The 24,081-nt window shown below is 35.3% G+C and overlaps 1 pseudogene; it reads left to right on the forward strand.

Moving 5' to 3' along the window:
• On the forward strand, positions 1–4,411 carry LOC126696157 (exopolygalacturonase-like; annotated as a pseudogene).
• The last annotated feature ends 19,670 nt before the right edge of the window (positions 4,412–24,081 follow it).

The raw sequence follows: 24,081 nt of genomic DNA on the forward strand, positions 1-24,081 counted from the left end.
ATGATAATCTGGCTTGCATTAATCAGAAAATCCCAAGGTGCAGATATCAACGTAATAAAATATGGAGCAGCGTATCAAAAATATATATATATATATATATATATGGAGCAAAGGCTGATGGCAAGTCAGATGATAGGCAGGTAAACAAATTTTCTCTCATTCTTGAGAGTTTCATTGAAATTAACTTATTAAAATGTTTTCATTTAATGCCTTTTGCATTTGATTTCTGAAGTTTGTTTTGTGCATGATTGATGTTTAGGCTATTACTAGTACTTGGAAAGAGGCATGCACATCTACAGATCCTAGCACCGTTGTGATACCAAAGGGAAAGCACATGGTTGGTCCATTGAATTTCCAAGGACCCTGCAAGGCATCAGTCAGTATTCTGGTTCAAGGATACATGGTGGCTCCAATTGACCGCAACAAGTTCAACCCGCAGGACCATTGGACTGTTTTCCAAAATATTGATGGGTTGATGGTATCAGGAGGTGGAACTTTTGATGGCCAAGGATCACTTGCTTGGTCACAAAATAATTGTGCAAAAACTGGGATATGCGATTCACTGCCCATAGTATATGTGCTATATATCGTCTCGTATGACACTCCCAAATCTCTAGCGTGTTTGTCTAACATAACACATATAATAGGATCCTCTCCATTTTAAATGGATCTATTTTATAAGTGTAGATTAAATATATTACTAATACAAGGTTTTGTTCAATTTCCCATTATTTACAATTTTAAATGATTTGACATTCTTTAGATTGCTAGATCCCAAAAAAAAAAAAAAATTTTAACTGTGAAATGAATTTCGTTGGAGAGGATCTTGTTTTGCCAGACATGTATTCGTGTTAGAGGCATTGGAGACACTTTTGCATTCATGTTCTTGGTGTGTTGTGAAGAAAAAATTATTATCATTTTTAAAATTAAAAAAAAAAACATTCCTTTGTTTCTATATATGTTTTTAAAGACTTCGACAGTTTTTATTTATTAAGAAAACTTGTAATACAACTTAAGTGAGGATGGAGAAACAAATTTTAGATATTTTTGTAAGAAATATCAAGATTCAAAGGTCATTCACTTAAAAATAAATATAAAATTTTCTTATAAATAAATAAATAATATATTGGGCCAAAAGATTTTAAATAATAAATTGTTATATCCTCATGTTTTTGTGTTCTAATTTTTTAAGAATTGTCGTATTGTTGTTTCTTGTGCAGTGTTGTGTTGTGTTTATGTCCATAATTCTTAGACTTTGAATTTTAAGATTCTTAGTAGGTATTTATGTTTTCAATTTTGACATCTTTTTGCGTAATTCCTTGTATTGAAAATTTAATAAGCTAGAAATATGATTCATTGTATATATTTCGATTTTATGTACAGAATTTGCGGTTCACTGGGGTTACCAATTCGAAGATTCAAGACATAACATCACTGAACAGCAAGTTTTTTCACATGAACATATTGAATAGCAAGAATGTGACCTTACAAAATATTACCATTAATGCACCCGGAAAAAGCTTAAATACTGATGGAATTCATATTGGCCGGTCAAGTAGGATCAATATTACTCACGCAGACATTAAAACTGGGGATGACTGTGTCTCCCTTGGTGATGGAAGCCAACAAATAAATGTTGAAAACATGACCTGTGGACCTGGCCATGGCATAAGTGTTGGAAGCCTAGGCAAGTACCATAATGAATAGCCTGTTATTGGAGTTACAGTGAGAAATTGCACGCTTACAAATACAATGAATGGTGTTAGGGTTAAAACTTGGCCATCTTCTCCTAGTGGTATGGATTCAGATTTGCATTTTGAGGATATTATCATGAACAATGTTTGCACGCCCATTCTTATAGACCAACAATATTGCCCGCACAATCAATGCCAATCAAAGGTACTTCACAAAAATATTAGAAAAAAGAAGTAATTCAATGGTTCAGTAGTATTTTGTGTTGGGTTTGACTTGCATCTAGTGCAAACCGACACATACATAACACATGTCCAAGAATGATCATTGTGTGCGCAATGTGTGGTGTTGGGGAGAATGCCTCGGCCGAGTGGACCGGGGCGGAGAAACAAAGGAGTTGCCACCTAGTTTTATGGTCTAGGAACTATGAATATAGTGTCCTTACGTGAAAGGACCGATCTTACTACCAGAGTATGGGTTCAAAGTTTCAGTATGGGGATAGGAAGGTGTTAGGCACCCAACCCTGCCTCACCCGTAGGTTGGTTTCCAGTCATTGTTTCTTACATCTTAATCTCATTTAAGGAATGTTCAACATTGTATTCTACACACACACACACACACACACACACTAACATGCATCTAACAATCAACATGACATCAAACATCCCATAACCCTAGCATACATCTATCATGCATCTCATATCATCACAAATCCTAACATACATCTATCATGGCATCTCATCATCACAAACCCTAGCATGCAGCTATCATGGCATCATATCCAACCTAGCATACATTACCTTACATAGCATCATATTACATCCAAGGCAAGAACATGTATATATCAAGGTAGAAACATAGGTAGCAAACAAATCATGTTATCATTCGAAGCATGGTATATAGACTTGCATATACATGTTTATCAAAGGAAGGCAAAGCTTTTATAACAAACAACTGCACGTTCATGTGAATGCATGACTTACCTTACTTACCTTACTGCATCTCAGCACCAATGCATCAATGAATGGACATGTGAATGCATGTTCATGGTATCAAAGCAAGAATTACGAGGAAAACCCTAATCTAGCATGTTAAAGCCAAACAAAAAGTTAAATAGAGGAAAAGAGACTTAAAAAGCATAAAAGGAATAAAATAGAGGCATATGGTGTAAAAGAAAAGAAGACTGGAAGCGTAAAACTTAGATTAGGGTTTCTGAACACGAGTACATAGGCTAGTTGTATGCGTACGCATACTTCGAGCTTGTATATGCATGTAGGAAGCATCGCACGTAGACACACCCTGCAGAACCCTAATCCAGAAAACAAGAACACAAACATAGTAGAACTTTAAAATGAAAATTCTAGCAACCTAACAGGTTTTTAAACACAAAAACTACTAAACCCTAGGATAAACAAACATATCTAAACACAAACAAAGCAAAGAAACAAGATTGAAAACAAGATTAAAGCATAAATGAAAGGAAAAAAAAAAGGTTATAACATATACCTCAAAATAAAAAGTTCTTTTGCTTGATTTTGACCATTCCCCTCAGTCAAATATATTCACAACCAAACAAAAATGATTAGTAAACTTCAAAACTCAAGGATCAAGTCCAAAAAAGGTCCCAATTAAAATAAAATTGACTTAAGGATATTTTGTGAAAAACTCCATCTTTGATTCACTATTTCTAGTAAATCTTAGGCTTTCCCTTAGAATTTTCTGTGTTTTTGAAATATACCATGTAAGGCTTTATATAGTTAAAAAATAGAGGTTTGGAATGGCTCCCAGACAATGTGGAATTCATTCCAAACCTCAGTCTTTAATGTAGAAAACTTGCATTTCATAGGTTTTTGAAACCCTAGTTGCGTGCGTAGGTCCGTGCTTACATACGCATGAATCAGACCCGTGTATGCAAGTCCTTGCCTGTGTACGTAGGCCAAGGGTTTCCTTGGCCTTCATTTTCCTTGGGCCTTAGAATTTCGGTATCTTTGGGGAACAGGGGCCCGAGTCGTAAATGGTACAAAATACGGTGTTTACTATCATATATTCGTCTCGTATCCCATCTAGTACATCGAAAGCTTTGGTTTTATTCATTTATTTATTCAAGCTAGCTTGGACAAAAAGTTTTATTGATTTGACGGTTTCTTTTGCATATGGGTTCCCTCACATGTTTAGATTAGCAATGTTAGCATCAAGATCATTTGGGGCACGTCGGCAACCTAGCTTGCTATGAAACTTGCTTGTAGCACAAGCATTCCTTGCTAGAATGTGAAGATCAGCGACATTAACTTGACATATAGTATGTGTTTGGATTCCACGTCCACAGCTACATTTCGCGTTTCACGAGTTTTTTTTTTTTTTTTTTTTTCGTGTTCAGCCCACAATGGTTGACAAGTCAACTATGAACAGTGCACTCGTGCATTATTCACGAGTCCCACAAATTACACTTTTCAACAACTTTTTCATTAAAAATAGGTCCCACAGTACTATTTATACATTTAAAAATTATTTCGCTACACTGTTTTCAATTTTAGTTTTCAGTTTTAGCAAAAATAAATTGTATCCAAACGGACCCATAATAGTTCCTCAAAAAAAAAAAAAAAAAAAACAACTTGACATATAATAGAAAAGATGTCAATATTACATCCGAATGTGCAATGTTAATCCCACAGTTTCTGGCAAACTTGTCCCTCCTGTTTGTGCCAAGTCTTCTACTTAATCTTTTCTTAGATTAAAAGAAATTCATAGGAATAGGAACAAAGTGATTCGCAACACCTTCATGCTTGTGTGCACGATGAGGTGAGAGATGAAACTATAATTCTATGTGATTGATGTTCAACTATATTTCATAACACTTTGTTGGAAATATTGTATGAACATTGCTCAAATTAATTAACAAAATTAAGAGATATTTCAGTATAGCATAAAAAATTTAGAATTTAGAGTAGGAACTAATCAAATTGTTGAGATGAAGCATGGAATTGAATCTGCTATCCTTTTAAGAATAGATTTCTCTCCCACTAGGAAATCCTTTGATGCAAATGGTTTAGGTAGTCATATTTTCAGGATACAACAAACAACTCTGCTAGTGAGCACTCATAGCCATAGTTTCGAATTCGTCCCCTAAGGAGAAAGTTTTTCATTATAAGACAAAAAGAGGGGAAAAATCAGAATAGTGTCTTTTTCATCTTTTGAGAATGATCTCATATAGAAAACCAGTGTACATAAAGTAGGAAATAAGCAAGCTTTTTTTTTTTTTTTGCCTACTTAATTCACGTACGGAGTGTTCTCATTGAAAATCCCCAAATGCAAAGGAAAATTTTCAAGGGGTTTGAGTGTTTAGTCTTCTCAATAATTTCAATCTTCTTACGAAGGAAAATATATAAGAATAAATTGAGGAGGTCGTTGGGTATTGTTGAAAGGAAAGGAGAGGATGTTGAGGGATTTTTCTTTTTTCATCTCATCCCTGTGATGTGAAGCCGCTGATTGCCAAAGGCGAAATCCAAAAGGTGCAAAGATGATTTATTTATTTTTTATTTTTCCACCGAAGAAGACTCTAGAATATGGGCTTGTGTCTCTTTCGATTTTAAGTTATTGAGCTTGACATTTAAAATAAACCCAACACTTTCGTACCCTTTATTTGTTTTGAATGTATGGCTACTCCTTAGAGATAGATTCAGGATTTTAACGTAGGACTTCAGAGGTTAAAGTATAAGTATAAAGTCCCAATTTGTAAGGATGGGTGTAAAATTAAAACTTATATTTTACACAATTTCATAAGAGATTTCCACATTATTATTATTATTTACTTAAAACTCAATATATCCCACCACACTTAACAACATCTTAATAAACTCTCAATTTGGTTGGATTTTAAATGAATACATTAAAATTTACATAAATATTTGGAAAGGTTCTCAACATTAATAATATTATGAATTTGCTCAATAGATTTTGTGAAGACAATCAAACTACAAACATGAGGTACTATAAAAGATGTCATTATTATTCGACTATCACTTGGACCTAAGAAAGAAAGGCTCATTTCACGACTTAAATGAATTTTAGTTTCCTTTGTATATTTGACAATAAGAATCCAAATGTTAAAACTTAAAAGTTTCTTATTTTTTGTTTGGTTTACAACACTTGATAATAAAAATAAACAATACATTTTGTCACATTTTTAACAACACTTCTTGTAGAAACCTAAAGCAACATAATTTCATTGAGGCAACAGATCAAAAAAGTAATACATGTAAATTTTCGTAAACTTAGAAGAGTAGATGTTATCAATGCAAGTCAAACATATCTTTTATGAACACTTCATAGCAAATCTGTCATTGAACATAGACATTTGTCCATTTGCATAGTAGTCTATTGTTTATTGTTTTGTCATTGTGTCAGCGAACATTAACACCCTATAGCTGTGAACTAGTTCTGCAACTGTGTACATTAAACTCATCACTAACAGAAGATGATTTTATTAAAGTAGCAATGGTTGAGCTAGAAACAAAGCAAGAACCTTAGCCTTACCAACCAAACATGAGATGCTTGTCTTCTTGTTCTCATTTCCTCCATGAAAGTAGGATCATAATTGGATGGAGTTATCTACCTTTTGTCGATGATAAACCAAATCTTTCATACCTCTAGGAAATATCAGCAACCCCTTCAATTATAACAACAATCCTAGTAAGTTAAAGCAAAATCACCAACACCCTTTCAAAAAGACTGGAATGTGCAAACCACTTTTAAATTAGAATCTATATTGCTTAAAGATTCAAACAATGATGCTTTTTCTCCAAGAGTTTGTAATATATTTTCAAAGTCAAATTGGGGTTTTCCAAATGCCTATAATGTTGTCAAGAATCACCACATATGTTAGTAGTACAGTGTAAAACTTTGAGAGAATGATAATAAGAGATTTCATGCATACAATCTAATAATAAATAATGTCATAAAAATTTAAATATTTCTTCTCTTTCTTCGTGTCTTTGGTGACATCCAAGAAAGACTTTCAAATCTGTTGTTTCTTAGCAACAAAGTAGCCAACAATGTAATTTATTTGAGATTATAATTTGAAAGATTAACTTTAACCACTACATTCCTTGATTTCCTTTAGCAACCAAATAGAACCATTTTTTTTTTTGGGGGGGGGGGGGGGGGGGAAGACATCTATATAAAGAAGATGCCCAAATCCCAACCAAACTAAATAAAAACCCAAAACTATTCACATGTATTATATTGCTACACTTTTTTAGTAACCAAACAGAAATCATTATATATAAATTTTTTTTTTAAAATTGCAATGGCACAAAAAGAGAGAGGGTTTAAAAGAAACTAACCTCATATAATATGCGAAGGTACTCATTAGAGTCCATTGGCAACCCATGTAAAGAATACTTGTAGTCAACAACAGTGCAAGGTTGTAAGCAATATGCTATGCAGATTATGATCATTCCCCAAGAAAAGTTTTTATCTAAAATGAGAGAGGGGAATGGGAAGGACATAGATAATAAATTTGATTTATGTTATTAATTTAAATTTTCAAAGTTTTGGGACTTTCATATGAAAAGTTGCTAGAGCCACACATCAAGGAATTTAGGATTTTGAACATAATTGACTCAAGATTAGTAACAATGAACAAAATAGTCCATCGGCTTTGTGTAGAAAATTCATCAAATTTAAAAGCAATTAATTCTTAAACTATTACATCAACTGGGGGAAAAAATAGAACTTTGAGAGGATGAAGATGAACTCACTCTTTAATGTTTTGGGCCTCACAACTCACTCTCATTGCAGCTATGCTGTTAGACATAGGAAGATAGAAGGAAAATGTTAAATCAAACACTTGAACTTGTTAAAATAAATATCTACGTAGAGTAGATATAAAACCATATTTTCTATAGGAGGTCAAGTTAATTTAGAAACACAAATAGGTCCAGTTTCAGATTCTTTCTAGAAAAATACTACCAATGAAAATGCAAGAAATAATAGGGAATAAAGGGGAAGACCGGTAAATACCTGGGCTGTTCTCATCTTGCAGTTTCTAAATTGTTCAAACAGTAGGATAGTTGTTCCCTATTAAAGAGAATAGATTGAATAACCCATCATGTAACTGCAAGCTTAAAAGCACTACACATGCAGTCAAAAACTTAATTCTGAAGAACCAAAAAGCAAGCCTTATAGGAGCATTAAAATATTTTGCAACCCCATCAAAGAAAACATTAACCGTTCAGTAGAGAGCCGAAGGTCAATATTTAACTATGAGAAGACAATACCAGAGTTAGCAATTGCCTTTGTCCTATGCACATGACAAATAATTGAGAGGCCAGAGTGCCCAATCGGACTTCCTTCAGGATAGAAAGGCTCAGCCAGAGCAATTAAAAGACAATGTGGCATTGGATTTTAACTTAAAACTTAATATAAACTCCTGATTTAGTTGAATTTTCATATGGGTATTAGAATGGATGGAATATGGTTGTGCTTATCTATAAATGCTATATAAGAGATCTGGCTCTCCGTGTCACAAAACCTAAACCCAACGCATCAAACTTCTCCACTGCCTCTAACCGCTCCTTCTCCTCACCTCTTTGGCCGCCGCTCACCAAGTTTAGTTTTTTGTTTCATTGGTGGTTTTATGGATTTAGTATTTAATTGGGTTTTATGAGTTTTGTGGGTTTTGTAAGGTTGAATTTACTCAACCATCTAATTGGCTTTATTCCGTGCCAAATTTGCTTGTAATTCAGCATTTAGTTACCCTGTATTTAGGTGGGTTTGTTGTAAGGGTAGTGAGTGAGATAGAGTGAAGTTTGCTCAAGAGTGTGCAAGAAAACAGAGACTCGCGGCTGGGACTCGCGGGTGGACTCGCGGCTGCAAGCCGCCAGAAGCTGCACACGTGCCAAGCATGCTGGAAGATGAACAGTCATGCTAGCTGGAGCACTATAGGACAAAACAGGACAACTGGCCATACGGTTAACTCGCGACTGGATCTCGCGACTTGGTCAAGCCGCGAGGTCAAGCCGCGAGGTCAAGCCGCGAGCCACCCCTGTTTTGTAAAATCCTGACGTTTCACATTCCTCTCCCACTCCAGTATAAATACCCCTTTAACCCACGATTGAAAGAGAGCTTCCAGAGAGAATTTTGAGAGAGAAACCCTAAAGAAAAACCAGATTGCTTCACCCACAATCTATACCTTAGAGTCTCTTCAAATTCCCTTACTCTCTTCCTCTCCATTGTCAAATCCTTGAGAGGCATTATACCAAACTTGGTTCTCACCATCATCATCTCTGTGAGACAGTCGTTTGGAGTTCTGGGAAGCAGTTAGGAAGGAGCCAATCTTCATTGGTTGATGCTACGGTCTAGTAGCGGAATCCGGGAAGCTAGAAAAGAAAAAGGTTCGGCGCAACCTCGTTGGAGCAAGAAGCTTGGAGGGCTTAGGTGCACTGGGTAGATTAGGCTTGGAGGGTCTATTGCTGTCCTTGTATCCCAACTGTATTTTCTAGTGGATTGATTACCACTTGGAGGGCGGCGGAAAGGTTTTTCCCCGAGGACTTCGGTTTCCTCTTCGATAACACATCGCGTGTTGTCTTTGTGTTTGTATCTTCCTTCCTCTCTATCTTTGCCTTTATTTTATCTGCTGTGGTTTTATTTTGTTATGGCTTAGATAGTTGTTTAACCAATTTCATATTATAGCATGTGTTAAGTTTCCGCACACTAGTTGTTTGACATATTGCTTGAGTTGGTTAAGTTGTTTTTGGGGGTCTAAACGTTCAAAGGTGTTTTGTACACGTTTTTGAACTTTCAGGTTTGTAATGGAAACTTTGAGGTTTTTAATTTCGTGGTTTACTAATTACTGTGTTTGTGGAGGGAATCTAAGCAAGCATTTTGCCCCTCTCTCTCTCTATTGTACTTTTCGGTCCGATTGCATATTTTCTGATAGTCTAATTGTTTTCCCAGTGCATCACAATGTTTTGTTTTCCAATTGCGTTTAGGTTTAGAAATAGTTTTGTATTATAAATAGTATTATTTTTGTGGTTGCTTTTTAGGTATTCAGACAGACATTTGGTGTAAACAATCCCTTTAAAAGCAGTGTATGTTATCTTTACCTTGAGAATTGCATTTTACTGTGGATGATAATTCTTAACCTCACTTTGTGGGTGGGTGGGTACACATCTTCTGCTGGCAACTTTTGTTAATGAGAGATTTTCCTCCCCTAAGAAATGTGAGACAAAAAAAAATACATGCCTATGCTTTTTCACCAATTACCTAATTGTTGTTGATCGTAGAGACTATGGCCCAACATTGAGTTAATGGAAAGTTTTCTTTAAATTTGAATGTGTAAATCTTTAATCATAGTGGTTACTGTTATTGTTTTCTCTATTTAGATGCTTGAATTTCTTGAATTTGCTGCAAACCTTCATGAGTATTACTTAATAAAATTTATGTCTCATATATGTGGTTAGCTGAAACTTTCATGCCCATTGCTATTGCACATGGAGGGGTACGTCCATGACTTTTTTATTTTTTATTTTTTATTACTGCATAACATTAATAAAACTTAAGTGCTGCAAGCAGCTACATCAGAGGCCAAAGCAGCTTCTAAAAAGCTGGGGGTTTCTTCAACCCATGCCTCAAAATCGACTACAAACTTAGCATGATGAGCTAGAAGATGGGCTGGCCTATTGCCTACCCTTTTTATGTGAGAAAAATCAAAAGAACGAAAAGCTTGAAGGTGATAGAGAATGCCTTCCAACACGTTAGCAACAGCAGGTGGGACTAAGGAGCCTCCTTTAAGAAAATTGTATACTTGTAGTGAGTCCCCTTCGAAAATGATCTCTTGAATTCCAACATCCCTTGCAAACATCACAGCAGCTTCCATTGCCTTAGCTTCAGCTTCAAGAGCACCTAATGGAGCATATATCTGCTAAGTTAAGGCACCAACAACTTGAACATCAGCATCATGAATAATCACACCCAAGCCAGCAGCAAGTTGCTCCTTGAACACAGCTCCATCAACATTTGCTTTATACATACCAGGCATGGGGGGTATCCACCTAGTATGGAGAGGGATTGTACGCAGTTTAGGGCGATCTTGAATAGCCTGAAATTCTATTATTAGCCGAGAAGCTTCAAGAACAATATTTGTCATAGATTTTGGCACATCATCATGTCGAATCCCATTTCGGTTGTTCCATAAATTCCAAGAGATGGCCATGAAGTGAGCAAGTTCAAAAACTGTTGGACCCGAGCCATTCCTACATTCCAAATCATATCCTCAAAAGTGCAATTTCTATCCACCACCAGACCGCAAGCTTCCCATACTAATTGAGCAAAAGCACAGTGCAGAAGAACATGGCTTGTTGTCTCCCTACCTTGGTCACAATGGTCACAAACCTCAGAACTGATCACTTTCCTGTGGAATAGATTAGCTTTTGTAGGGAGTATATTCTGACAAGCCCTCCAAGCAAAGTTCTTTATTTTATTGGGCACATTAGCACTCCAAATGGACCTCCAAAGTTGCTGTTGTCCGCTAGGGCCTAAGGTACTTTCATTTTCTGCACTTTCCATATCCAAAGCCAACCAATAAGCACTTTTCACTGGGAACTTACCATTTGGTGTTGCTGCCCAGACCACTTTATCCCTAGGCATATGAGTGCTCAGAGGAATACTAAGGATAATATCCACTTCAAAGTTTAGGAACAACTCCCTTACTAGATCAGATCTCCAACTTGCCAACGCATCCCATGCTTAATTATTGACTGTGCTGCTAGAATGCTCCGCCAAACATAGGACGGATTCCTGCCTTGTTGAGCTTGTACAAAGGAAGTGTCAGGGAAGTACTTACTTTTGAAAACCCGATAGAAAAGTGAGTTTGATTATTGTTGCAGTTGCCACCCTTGCTTAGCTAGAAGGGCAAGATTGAAAGATCTTAGGTCCCTGAAACCCATACCACCACAAGCTTTCGAAGTACACAACTTTTCCCATCTCATCCAAGCTAGTTTACGCTCATCATTCTTCTGCCCCCACCAGAATTTGCTTACCATACTATTCAAGTCATCACAAAGGGACTTTGGTAGTAGAAAGCAACTCATAGTATGTGTTAGGATTGCTTGCACAACAGCCTTAATCAACACCTCCCTACCTGCCATAGACAAAATTTTTTCCTTCCAACCAGCTATTTTGTTGGCCACTCGTTCCTTTAATTGTTGGAATGTATTACACTTGTTTCTACCCACTAAGGATGGCAAACACAGGTACTTCTCATGTTGACGGATGATATCTGCCCCAAATCTTTGCTTAGTATCTTCCTGGATCTCCACGGCTGTATTGGGGCTAAAAAATTACGAGGTTTTTTTGTCTATTTACTTGCTGCCCTGATGCTTTTTCATAGACCAATAGCAATCTTTGGATTTTTTCACAGTCCTCAATGGTAGCATTACAGAAGAGAAGGCTGTCATCGGCAAAGAAAAGATGAGTGATGTGAGGGCTTCTCTTGCAAACTTGGAGACCTTGAAGGGTGCCCGCCTCAGAAGCTCTGTGTAATAAGGCTGAAAAACTTTCTACACACAAAAGAAACAAATAGGGAGAGAAAGGGTCTCCTTGACGTAAACCCCTAGTTGGAGTAATACGTCCTTGGGGAACGCCATTAATACGAATAGAATATGTGACAAAGGTGACACAACTCATAACCATAGATATCCACCTAGGATGAAAGCCCATCTTAGTCATGATTATTTCTAAGCAACTCCATTCAACCCTATCAAAAGCCTTACTCATGTCAAGCTTTAAAGCCATGGCTCCTGTTTTCCCACTTCTCTTTTGACTAATAGAATTCATAATTTCAAAAACAACAAGCACATTATCCGTAATAAGTCTCTAAGAGAAAAGCACTTTGATTTTCAGTGATAAGAGATGGAATAAGAGTCTTAAGTCTATTAGCAAGAACTTGTGATGCCACTTTATAGATGACATTAGATAGACTAATGGGCCTATATTCTGACACCTTTGTAGGGCTCTTTACCTTAGGAATAAGAACAATATGTGTATCATGAAAATTAGGAGGTGCCACACTAGTGTTTAAAAAATTAATAACACAATTAACAACACTATCCCTAACAACATGCAAAAAATACTGATAAAAGAGAGGGGGCATACCATCCGGACCTAGAGATTTTAGAGGGTACATCTGATCAAGGGCCTTTTTCACCTCTGTAGCACTGAATTCTCTGGTGAGCATATGGTTCATTTGAGGGGTCACACCCGAATTTATTGCATCAAGAAATTCCGGAGTAATATCTGGTTAAGAGGTGGTAACAGCTCCTGGAAGTAATCAATGATCACCTCAGAAATCTTGTCCTCATTTTCCTGCCATATATTGGTTTTTTCCATGACGCCGATAATTGTTACGCTGCTTTCGACTAGAGGCCTTTGCATGAAAAATTCTTGTATTTTTATCACCTTCTTTCAGCCAGGGGTTACAAGACCTCTGTTTCCACATCCTTTCCTCTAGATCAAGCAAGCGGTTCACTTTTGCCCTATGTTGACATACCTCTAGTGTGTTTGACAGCTCTAATGCTCTCTCCTCTAAAGCTTGGAGTAAGTCTTGTGCGTTTGCCAATTTTTTCCCAATATGTCCAAACTCCCGAATATTTCATCTGGTCAGAGCCATATGGCATGAATCCAGACAAGCCGCAAAATTATTTTCTACACGCCCAAGTGAACCTTCAGCCCAAGCTTCTTCCACAATCATGCCACATCTATCATCTTTAAGCCACATGGATTCGAATCTAAAGAGCTTTTTTGGCTTCTTTCACTGCACCCCTTGAGAACTAATCCTCAACATTAAAGCACAGTGGTCAGAAGTAGAGGAAGCCAAGTGGTGTAGTCTCGCATTTGGAAACAAATTTAGCCACTCTATTGTTGCAAACATGCGATCAAGTCTTTCCCATATCCAACCCAAATCATTTCTAAACATACTCCACATAAACCATGAACCGACATATCCAATATCTTTCATCCCACAAGTATCGATACAACGCCAGAAATTTTCAATCTGCCTACTCGGCCTATCCAACCCACCCTGCTTTTTCGTAACACTGAGGATCTCATTGAAGTCCCCCACACACATCCAAGGGAGATTATTCACTGTAGCAAGTTGAGAAAGACGAGCCCATGACTCTGGCCTACCACCTGTATCGGGGTTGCCGTAGAAACCTGTCAGACGCCACTTCCCAATACAGCTCCCAGAATCAATGACAGCATCGATATGCCACCAAGAGAAAGATTGAATATGAACATTAGTCTCTGGTTTCCAAAGCAGTGCAATTCCACCACTCTTTCCCTCACTTGGGACTACCAAACCTTGTGTCAATCCAAGAGAGTGTTTAACGTTGGACATTTGTTTCATGGATTTCAAAGGAAGTTTGGTTTCCATGAGGAAGACCAAACTGGGAGCTTCAACTTGCACTAATTTCTTTAGTGCATTAACTGTACGGGGGTTCCCAAGCCCCTGACAGTTCCAACTTAAAGTATTCATTGTACTCGGCAGGGTTGCCTAGCAACCTCCACCGATCCAAATTGATCCTCAAACACCTTCCCCAAAGACACAGCATCATCCAACTTGATTTTCTTTTCTGCCCCTAATGTCGTAGAATTAGTCCAACCTTCAAATTTCCTCTTAGGCTCCTTTTTTTGAATTTCCATCACCATATCCTCAGATGCCTCTGTTTTTTTGGGTCTCGGTCCAGTTCCTTTTGTACCCTTACAACCACCTTTGCCCTTAGTATATTGCCCAGATTTTTTTGACTGCACATGAACAATCCCACCTTTTGAATTTGCCACCTGAATAAAATTATCTCCAGGACCTATAACGAAAGCAACAGAGACCTTATTAACCTCACCTTGAGGTACTTCAAGAGCAGGCCCATGTAGAGGGGTGATATCAGCCCCATTTGACTTGGAGCCAACATCATTTGAAAGTGGGGATATAGAATCAGAAATTTCCTTATCCTTTTCAACCATCTCCAATACTTTCCACTCAAGCGCCTTATCAATCTCCCTTATATGCGCCTCAAAATCAATTAGAATGGCTGAAATTTTTTGAATTGAAGGGAACTCTGGATCTTCAGGGACATGATGTATAGGTGGAGAACTAGTTACAGAAATATTGGGATTTGAGAGTACCTTGTGCTGCACCGTATCCCCTGTACTCCCCACATGCTCCGCCACGGTCCGACGTAGATTCCCAGGACTTTTGGTATAGTGGTTGGCTTGGTGAGTATCTTGACAACTAACCCAAACTACTTGCAGCTTTTGTAAATAGTCAGGACTAGCTCGGAGCCACAGACCATATGGTTGTGCATCTCTGTTCAAAGAACCATTGCTCTGAATCCACAAACGACAATCTTTTTCATCGTGGTCAAGTTTGCCACACTAGTAGCAGAAAATGGGAAGACGCTCGTACTGAAAAGACACCCAGTGTCGGTCCAAACCACCCAACCGGACCATTCTGCCTCGACATAATGGCTGGGTAATGTCCATTTTCACTCGCACACGCATACTGGTTCCCCAAGCCCGACTACCCTCAGGAGCATCCACAAAGACAACCTCACCCAAAGAGCTCCCAATGAGTTCTCCATTTGCCTTCGTCATGAGTCGGCTTGGTAGATTTGAGATCTAAACCCAGAAAAAAGCTTTGTCACAGCGAATAGAGCCGACACATTCATTCTCACCCAACCTATGAAGAACCAGTAGATACTTATCAAAAGTCCACGGGCTCTGCAATAAGACCCTAGTCATGTCAACTTTATCGGTGAAAACAATAAGGGCCTTGTTATTTCCCAAGTCCTTAAATTCAAAATCGCCATCAGACTTCCAAACACTTCGAAAAGTCCTTGCTACTGCTTCGAGGTTAATCTTCCGTTTTGTAAAAAACTTGGCCACTAACGCGAAGGAATTGTCTATCACACCATCTATAAGAGCACACTCATTGCCCTCAATATCGGTCAGAGAGAGATTTTCCCACTTCTTAGTACCGTCATCCATGGAGAGTGTAAGGAGAAAGAGATAAAGCTGTTTTAGAGAAATAGAAGGGGGCTGTTTTTTTTTTTTTGAACATGGTAAGTCCATGACTTCAACTTTTCTTTTTCCTTTTTTTTAATCTATATTTTATTGCAAGGTTAGCAATCTGACACTGACCCCAAAAAATGAAATAAATGTGACTATAGGCATATTTTGTTTTGAAGATTTTCAGTAGCTTTTTTTTATTATTTATTTTTATTTTTTTTAAAGTATATACGATATATGCTTACAATAATGATTTTGTGTGTGTTTATTAGTGCACTTCCACTTTCATGATTTAAGTGCTTCTTGTTTATATATATATATATATATTAAGAAAAAGTTCAATTAGAATTTGAAATTAGATCCAATTTTGCACCACATGTCTAAATTTATGTGGGGACCATACTATAATTATACACTTAAGTTTGTGCCATGTGTCCACTTAAGTTTTTTAATATTTGTGCCAAGTGAGTTAATAAGTGCAAAATACTAAGAATCTAATAATAATGAATTATAAAATTAAAAAAAAAACCAATTACATATACTCAATAAAAATCACCATATAACAAAGATCACCACACGTTTTATCTTATTAAAAATGTCAAAATGCAAAACTCACCTTCTAAGTATCTCTACTTTTCATTTTAGTCCTCAAGTTCGCAATCTATCATTTCTATCCTCTAAGTTTCAATCCTCCTCAATTTAGTCCTCCATTAACATTCCATCTATTTCTGCTGTTAACTTACCCTTAATTTAATATTTAATTATTTATTTCTTAATAGAAAACGTTAATTAAAAAAAAAAACACCTAGAAATTAAAATAGCAGACATCTTGTCCCTCCCCATCTGAAGAACACAAATAGAAACCCCACCCACCCCTAGCTTAACCCATTGATAACTGAGCAGCAAATTTCCAATTGGCATTCCACCTTGTAAGACTTAGTTTTGTTCTAATTATATAATAATAGTATAAGAAAATGTTTGAGAATAATAGAGAAAAAACTAGCATTGAGAATCACCAATCATAATCATCAAGAAAAAGAGATACAAAAGTAATGCAGTTTGTCAGCTTTGGCCATTGACTTGTTGGGATTGGAAGCGGCCATGGCTATGGGCTATGAGCTATGGCTAATTCCGTGGTTTTAGACCCAAATCCCTGATGCAGTTGCAGCTTGCACTTTCCACTTTCCAAATTCTAGCCTGTTTTACTTTTTATTAATACTACCCTCCCCTTAGCACACTTTTTTCCCTTTAACCCAGATTTCTCTCTCTGTCTCTCTCTCTCTCTTTAGTCTCAGTTATCAATGGGTTAGGCAATGGGTAGGTGGGGTTTCTATTCTTGTTCTTCAGATGGGGAGGGACGAGTGTTTTAATTTTTGGTTTTTTTTTTTAATTAATGTTTTTTAAATTAAGAAATAAATAATAAAATAAAATTTAAATATTAAATTAAGGGTAGGTTAACGGGCCAAACAATTAATACCTCCCCACGTACAAAAGTGCTTGGGGGTCTAGGAGGGAAATGGTTCGAGTTTTAGGGTTAGCAGCATATTGTATTTATTTCTCAAAAAATGTTAGGTTAATGACAAGAATGGATGGAATGTTAACAGATGACCAAATCGAGGAGGATTGAAACTTAAAGGACTGAAATGATAGAATACAAACTTAGAGGACTGAAATGAAAAATGGTGAAATTTAGATGGTGGGTTTTGCATTTTGGCCTATTAAAAATTAGAAAAAAAATGATCATAAGTAGTATTAAATTTAGGTAAGAATTTTAATATGTAACTAATTATGTTTACTTTTTAAAAAAGCATTTTAACTAATTATTTATATTTTTATGATAAAAATTGTGTTTAATTTTAAATTTATCTATACGTATACATATATGTGTTACATGCTTATTGTCTTTTAATAATCTGACTAATTATTTATAATTTTATAATAAAAATTGTGTTAAATTTTAAACGTATCCATGCATTTGCATGGGTTACATGCTAGTTTTCACGGAAAATTATTAGATACTCCTAGAGTACCATAAATGCGTACTCTCTCATCTCACATGAATGGTGGGTTCTACCATGAATTTAATTAGTGAGACTCACCATTCATATAAGAGAAGGGAGTACACATTTACGGTACTCCGAAAGTACACAATAATTTTCCAGTTTTCACTAATTGAGATGTACTGTGAATTATTTTATAGTTTGATTAGCTTAATTTTTTACTTTAAATAACTGAAAAATTGGTTCATATGAATCAGATTTGATCTCAATAAGATTAGATTGTGTTTCTTTTGTTTGTAAAGTTAATCTATTCTTACATTATTGATTTTTGTGTTTATCTCTTTCTCCAATTTGATCTAGCCGCTCTGTATTTGCTCTTCACCACCTCTTTATAGTATCTCTTCACAAATTTTGTATCTTTGATAAAGAGGTATTGACGTGCAAATACAGAGTGGCTAATTACTATTTTGTTAAATTAGATGTTACTTATAAGATAATTGAAGACAAGCTATGAGTTTTATACGTTAAAAAGTCTTAATCTTTATAACCCCCCAAAAAAAAAGTCTTAATCTTCATCAGAATCTATAGAGGCTTTAAAAGAAAAAACTTTTCTAGAATATTAGTTTGTTTTCTATTGAAACTAATGGAGTTTGTATTACTTTCTTTATTTATTTGGGTTGGTTGGCAATTCTAATGATGGGTGGGATTTTGTTGGTGAAAATTGCTGGGCTGCATGTAAAATTAAAAACTAAACATTAAATTTGATGTTTCTATCTCCTTCCATGATCAGATTTTTATTACTACAAGAGCCAATTTTGAGTGGATGGGTCAAATCTGTTCAAACTCTTAATGTTCACTGTATCATCTTCCTTTGTTTTTTGTTTTTTGTTTTTGTTAGTCCTAATCTCTGTCTCATTGGCAAGCTTCAAGCGCAAGAATGGTGCACAGAGTCTTGTGCTAATAACCATGTAAGTTTGTATTGTTTTCATATGATATTCTATTAACTTATAATGATAATTAGATATCTATTTGCTTTATTTTTGATTTTTTTTATTTTGATTTTTGATTTTTTTATATTTCTATCAGATCTAACCCTCACTTTCACAAAACGTAAGGTATTTACATCACAAAACTTAAAGTAAGGTATCCTATTCTTTCTTTCCTTAAAAGCAGATTTTAGATCTATTCCATGCGTTTGTCTCAGGTTTTTGTTTTCATTCAAAAACAATGTGTACCTTTTTTTTATTTTAATTTTGTTCTTCTTAAATGTTGTTACACAGTATAATTATATATCGATTAATTGCTGCATCATAATGTCATAGACGTCTTTCCAATTGAATTTTTGGCTGCCACATCTGTAGCCCTAATGCTGAATATCACATTCTAGCATGTATAAACTACAATATCTATAATGTGTGAGTGGTGATTGAAGTCTGCAAGGTTTTTATAGTTATTACAAAGTTGACAAAAAAGCTTAGTAAAATTGTTGACGTCTACATGGATTTTGTGCAAACATGATTTTTACGCGAAACCATGATATGGAAATTGGTTCAGCTTGGTTTCTATTTAGTAGCTACACTCCAATAAGTTCAAGTGTTCCCTCAAATATTACCAAGTCAGCATTGAGTAAAAGATAGACCCAGCATTTGTAGTTATGATTGTTATTTATTTATTTTTTTTTCAGTACTAGGTTGCCTTCTATAATAATTTGATGTTAAATAAGACTTTGTTGATGGTGGTTATCTAAGAAGGATTTGGCTCCAGGAAGATTGAAGCCGAAAATCTGTGGAGTAGCTGCAGATTTATTTGGAGGGTGTTTACTTTTGTGGCCAATTGGACAAGTGGTTATTCAGAAGGCAACATAGCTAGGTTTCTTTCGGATTATTTTCTCAATTAGCAATAAAGGTGGAGGATATTTTTACAAGTAAGAGGCTTGGGGCTTGGTTAGACATCCGAGGCTTGCTGGCTCTGGGAAATGCAGACATTCATATGTTGTACAAAGAAAGGTGTTGCCTGTGACAGTCTTGGTGTTGGTGTTGCCTGTGACAGTCTTGGTGTTACATGTAATACTAATCATAGTGGTTAGTGGTTTTTTTATTACCCTGTTAATCCCAATGCTCTTCTTCAGGCCGGCTCAACAACTATGGGGGGTTTGAAGGCAAAAATTTTAAGTGGAGTCTTTTTTTTTTTTTATTTTTATTTAAATATTAATTAAATAATATTTATTGAATTTTTATTATTTAAAATCTATCTTTCTTACTTTTTGAGATGCAAAATTATTAATTAAGTTTCTGTATCTAGGTTCCTCTAGCATATAAATATTTTCTAGTAAACATTTATAATGAGAGAATATTTATAGATAAATGAAACACAATTTACAATTAAAAATGATAATTTAACTAAAAATAAATTTTAAAGTATAGAATAATAGAACCTGATTATTGCAATTTTTCCAAAGTCATGACCACTTTAAAGTCTAAACCTGCACAAATAAAAATTAATTTATTACATGGTTCAATAAATTAGTATCACTATAATACAAATGAGTTGATATGATATACATCAAATTATTAATTGGCGTGATAATTTATAATAATTGATAAAGTAAGAGTTTGCAATTTTTTTCATTTATAAAAAAGATGTGATAAATTATTAATCAGTGTGTGGTGGGGCCAGCTATGATGTGCTGTGGTCTGTGGGCAGACTGTGTAGTGCTGTGTGCACTGTGCAGTCTTGTCCACACAGCCCACAGCCTATGTGTAGCGTGCACTATCATTGTGCAGTGCTATGGGCTGTGCAGCTTGTGCAAGACGTGTTGTCCTATTCATCAAGTAGTGAAGTAGGTTAAAAAAAAGTATAATTTAAAATATTTAAATTGAATAAAAAGTACACTCATCAATCTTAATTTTCGAAAAGATAGAGAGGGAGAGAAGGTTACCTCCGCTATGCCCACAGCCCACGCTGCCTCTCTTTAATTTTGAATTTACTGTGAATTGAAGGGAATGAACAAAGAATGATTTCAAGCTAGACTGAACTTATAGAAAAAGATGAAGAATCAAGATGAAGAAAAGAAAGATAAGAATATAGATAGAGAGGCAGAGAGAGAGAGAGAGATGAGAGAATTTTTCTTTTGTTTTAGAAATTTATAATCTTTATTTTAGCATATTTCAAGACAATTACGTTGTATTATTAATGAATTTATCTAGTATTAATTTTGATTTTAACATATTTCAATAATGAGTTAATGAATTTGTCTCCTAAATTTTAATTTTGTTTGATGAAGTTTGACTATTTTTGTTTTTTCCCTTTTTAATCTTCTGCATTTTAGGATACAATGAGACATTTTTAATGCGTTTTATTGACCAATAAAAGTACTTAATTTTTTTTTGTAATTAAAATATATAGATAAATATTATATATATATATATACATATATATATTTTTTTTCACAAGTGGGGCTTTCTTTTATTTGGGGGCCTTAAGCAATTGCATCAATTGCATCAACTATACAGCTGACCTTGCTCTTCTTAGTACTCTCTTTTACCACAATGAAAAAATAAAAATGCAAGTTCCCTATAATATAAATGTGAGATATCTTCTTCTCAAAGTTTGTATTCTATCTTTCTCTCCCTGAACAAAGTTTGTAATAATGTAAAAATACATGAATAGGTGATGGTTTTTGTGTTGACACATTTTTTAATTGAATAAAATATTTTCTCCCTTACACCCTTTAGAAAGTGTTGAGATTTGGCATTAGTGGTTGATTATCCGGCAAAGTGTTTAATATTTTTTGTTTTGGGTTAAATACGTTTTTTTTTTCCTCACAAAACAAATTGTTCTTGGTTTGAATGCAATAGTTTTGAAAAGTTTCTTCTTTATAATTGCTACATTTGTTGTTAGATCATTTACAATGCTTTTATTTTTATTTTTATTTATAAATGAAAAAGGGTAAGGGGGGCAATCAATGTGGCAATCCTACTTGAGCATTACAATAATAGCACCCCACTTGCTGGGTCTGGGGTCCTATTAGGGTGCAGGGGGACCACGGTGAGCTATAGTTTCCCAGCCCCACGAGGGATACTAGTGAACTCTGAGTTGTTGAGGGAGGCAACCCAAGTGAGTCCATATTCGGACTCAAACCTTGGACCACACACTCAACACATCTTGTGCATCACCCAAGACCACTAGACCATACCCCTTGGTGGTGATCATTTACAATGCTTTTGTAAGAGCATGAATACTTTTCATCTCTTTTGGACTAGTAATTGCTACATTCGGTATGTTGTTAGTGTCGTCTCTTATTTGTAAGCATTTCATTCAATTATGTAAAGTATTCTAGATAAATTATAATGAAATGAGGACTTGAAATAATCTCTTAAAATACCTTAAAAAAATGCAACATAAACAAAATTAATGATTTTTATTTTTTAAATATCATATTCAATAGCTTTCCTGTGCATTACTCAGATTGACGACTAGTTTTGTAATATGTGATAAGATGATGCAACATGTTGAGAATGGAAAGTGTAAAACTTGGGTTTTATATCACATCCTTCTAGAATTTAATTTCATGAGTCCAAATTTGGTAAGGATGGGGTTTTAAACCCATGTTTTACACCATCTAATAAAAAATTTTCATATAAGCATTTTACTTAAAAATCAATATATCTTACCACACTTAATAACATCTCAATAAACCCCTAATATGGTTGGACTTTTAGATGGGTATTAGAATGGACTGGGTGTAGTTGTGCTTATTCTTTAATATATGACAAGATTTTTTTTTTGAGAAAATAATATATATATATATATATATTTATATATATGATAAGATGATGTAACATGTTGGAATTGGGGGGTAAAAAACTTTGGTTTTACACCATAGCCTTATAGAATTTAATCTCATAAGTATATATGTTTCTAATTTATGAAACTCCAAATTTGCATATATCTATTAGCAAGATATAAACAACAAAAGTGAGTTTCAATTAACTTAATTGGTTAAATCTATTATCCTCCAATATGAGGTCTGGAGTTCAAACCTTGCTTACATCAAAAACCAATTGGTGCTAATGCCACATGTTGAAATTCTATCATATCTAAAAAAATCAAGCAACTCTTCAAGAGCCAATGAAAAAAAGCATGTAACAAGAAAATTTCACTTAAGCCAACCCAACCAACCTCAAGATCCCTATCACAACAAAAGAGAACCATGTGAGATAAAGAGATCCGAGCTTTCTGATCTAAAACTCAAAGCTCGAATGGTTAAAGGAAATGATTGCCTTGTTTCTCTTCAGAGCCCTAATTTCTCTAGCCAAAATGACTGCCGATTCTGCCAAAATTATTGGTGTTGTCTCCAAGAAAACAAACCCAACATAATTGAGGCACACAATGGTTAGCTTCCTAACCAAGTTGGTTGCCATTACTTGCATCTCAATATTTTGTGGTTTGGGTTTAGGTTTGGGACCTAGCAATGTATTATGGTGTCTTCTCCCATGCATGATTTGCTTAAAAAGAAAAATATGCAAAGAAAAATAAAAAGCAAAAAGATCAAAATGCTTTAAATATGATTGCAAGCGTGTATTCTAGGAGATGTGGGAGTTATAGGATGTACCTTGAAGGTGATAGTCCCCATCAAATAGTTATGATTATGTGTGAGTTAATGTGATTTTCTCATATCTCAAATTATCATAACATATATACACTTATGCAATCTTGTGATGTTTTTCATACATAACATGCAATATTCTTTGCTACTCCTGATACATGTGCAGGTACAATGTGATTTGGCTATCACAAGGTTTACATGTGTTAATGTATGCTCACTAAACTGTCTTGACTTGTTTTTGAAATATAAAATTGGTTAGACTCGTTTAGTGTTAGTGTGTGTGTGTGTGTGTGTTTTTGGGATCTATATGCTTAAAAATTGTTGTTAAGAGATGATTTTGAGAGTTTAAAATGTTGATTGGATCATTGGTTCAGTTTCATGCTTGATTGCATTCATATCTGTGTTTTCCCCCTTCTTGAAAAATTGTTTTTAAGCAATCTTGACACCTTCTAAACACCTGGCTATCTGTCAAGCTCTTAAGTTGTTTCTTATCACAATCTTGACACTTCCTCGACAGCTAGGTGGATCGATCGAGAAAGTTCCTGGATCCTTGATAGCCTCTCGATAGTTGGTGGATCGATTGAGCTTCTTGTCTTATGTCTTTGCCTTGTACCTCGACACCTTCTCGATAGCTTCATCTATCGACGTTGTTTTTCTCTACACCTTCCTCAACAGATGGCTTGACACCTCTATCTGTCGAGATTTATTGACCTTCTA

The sequence above is a fragment of the Quercus robur genome, chromosome 8 (genome assembly GCF_932294415.1).
Source record: "Quercus robur chromosome 8, dhQueRobu3.1, whole genome shotgun sequence".
NCBI lineage: Eukaryota > Viridiplantae > Streptophyta > Magnoliopsida > Fagales > Fagaceae > Quercus > Quercus robur.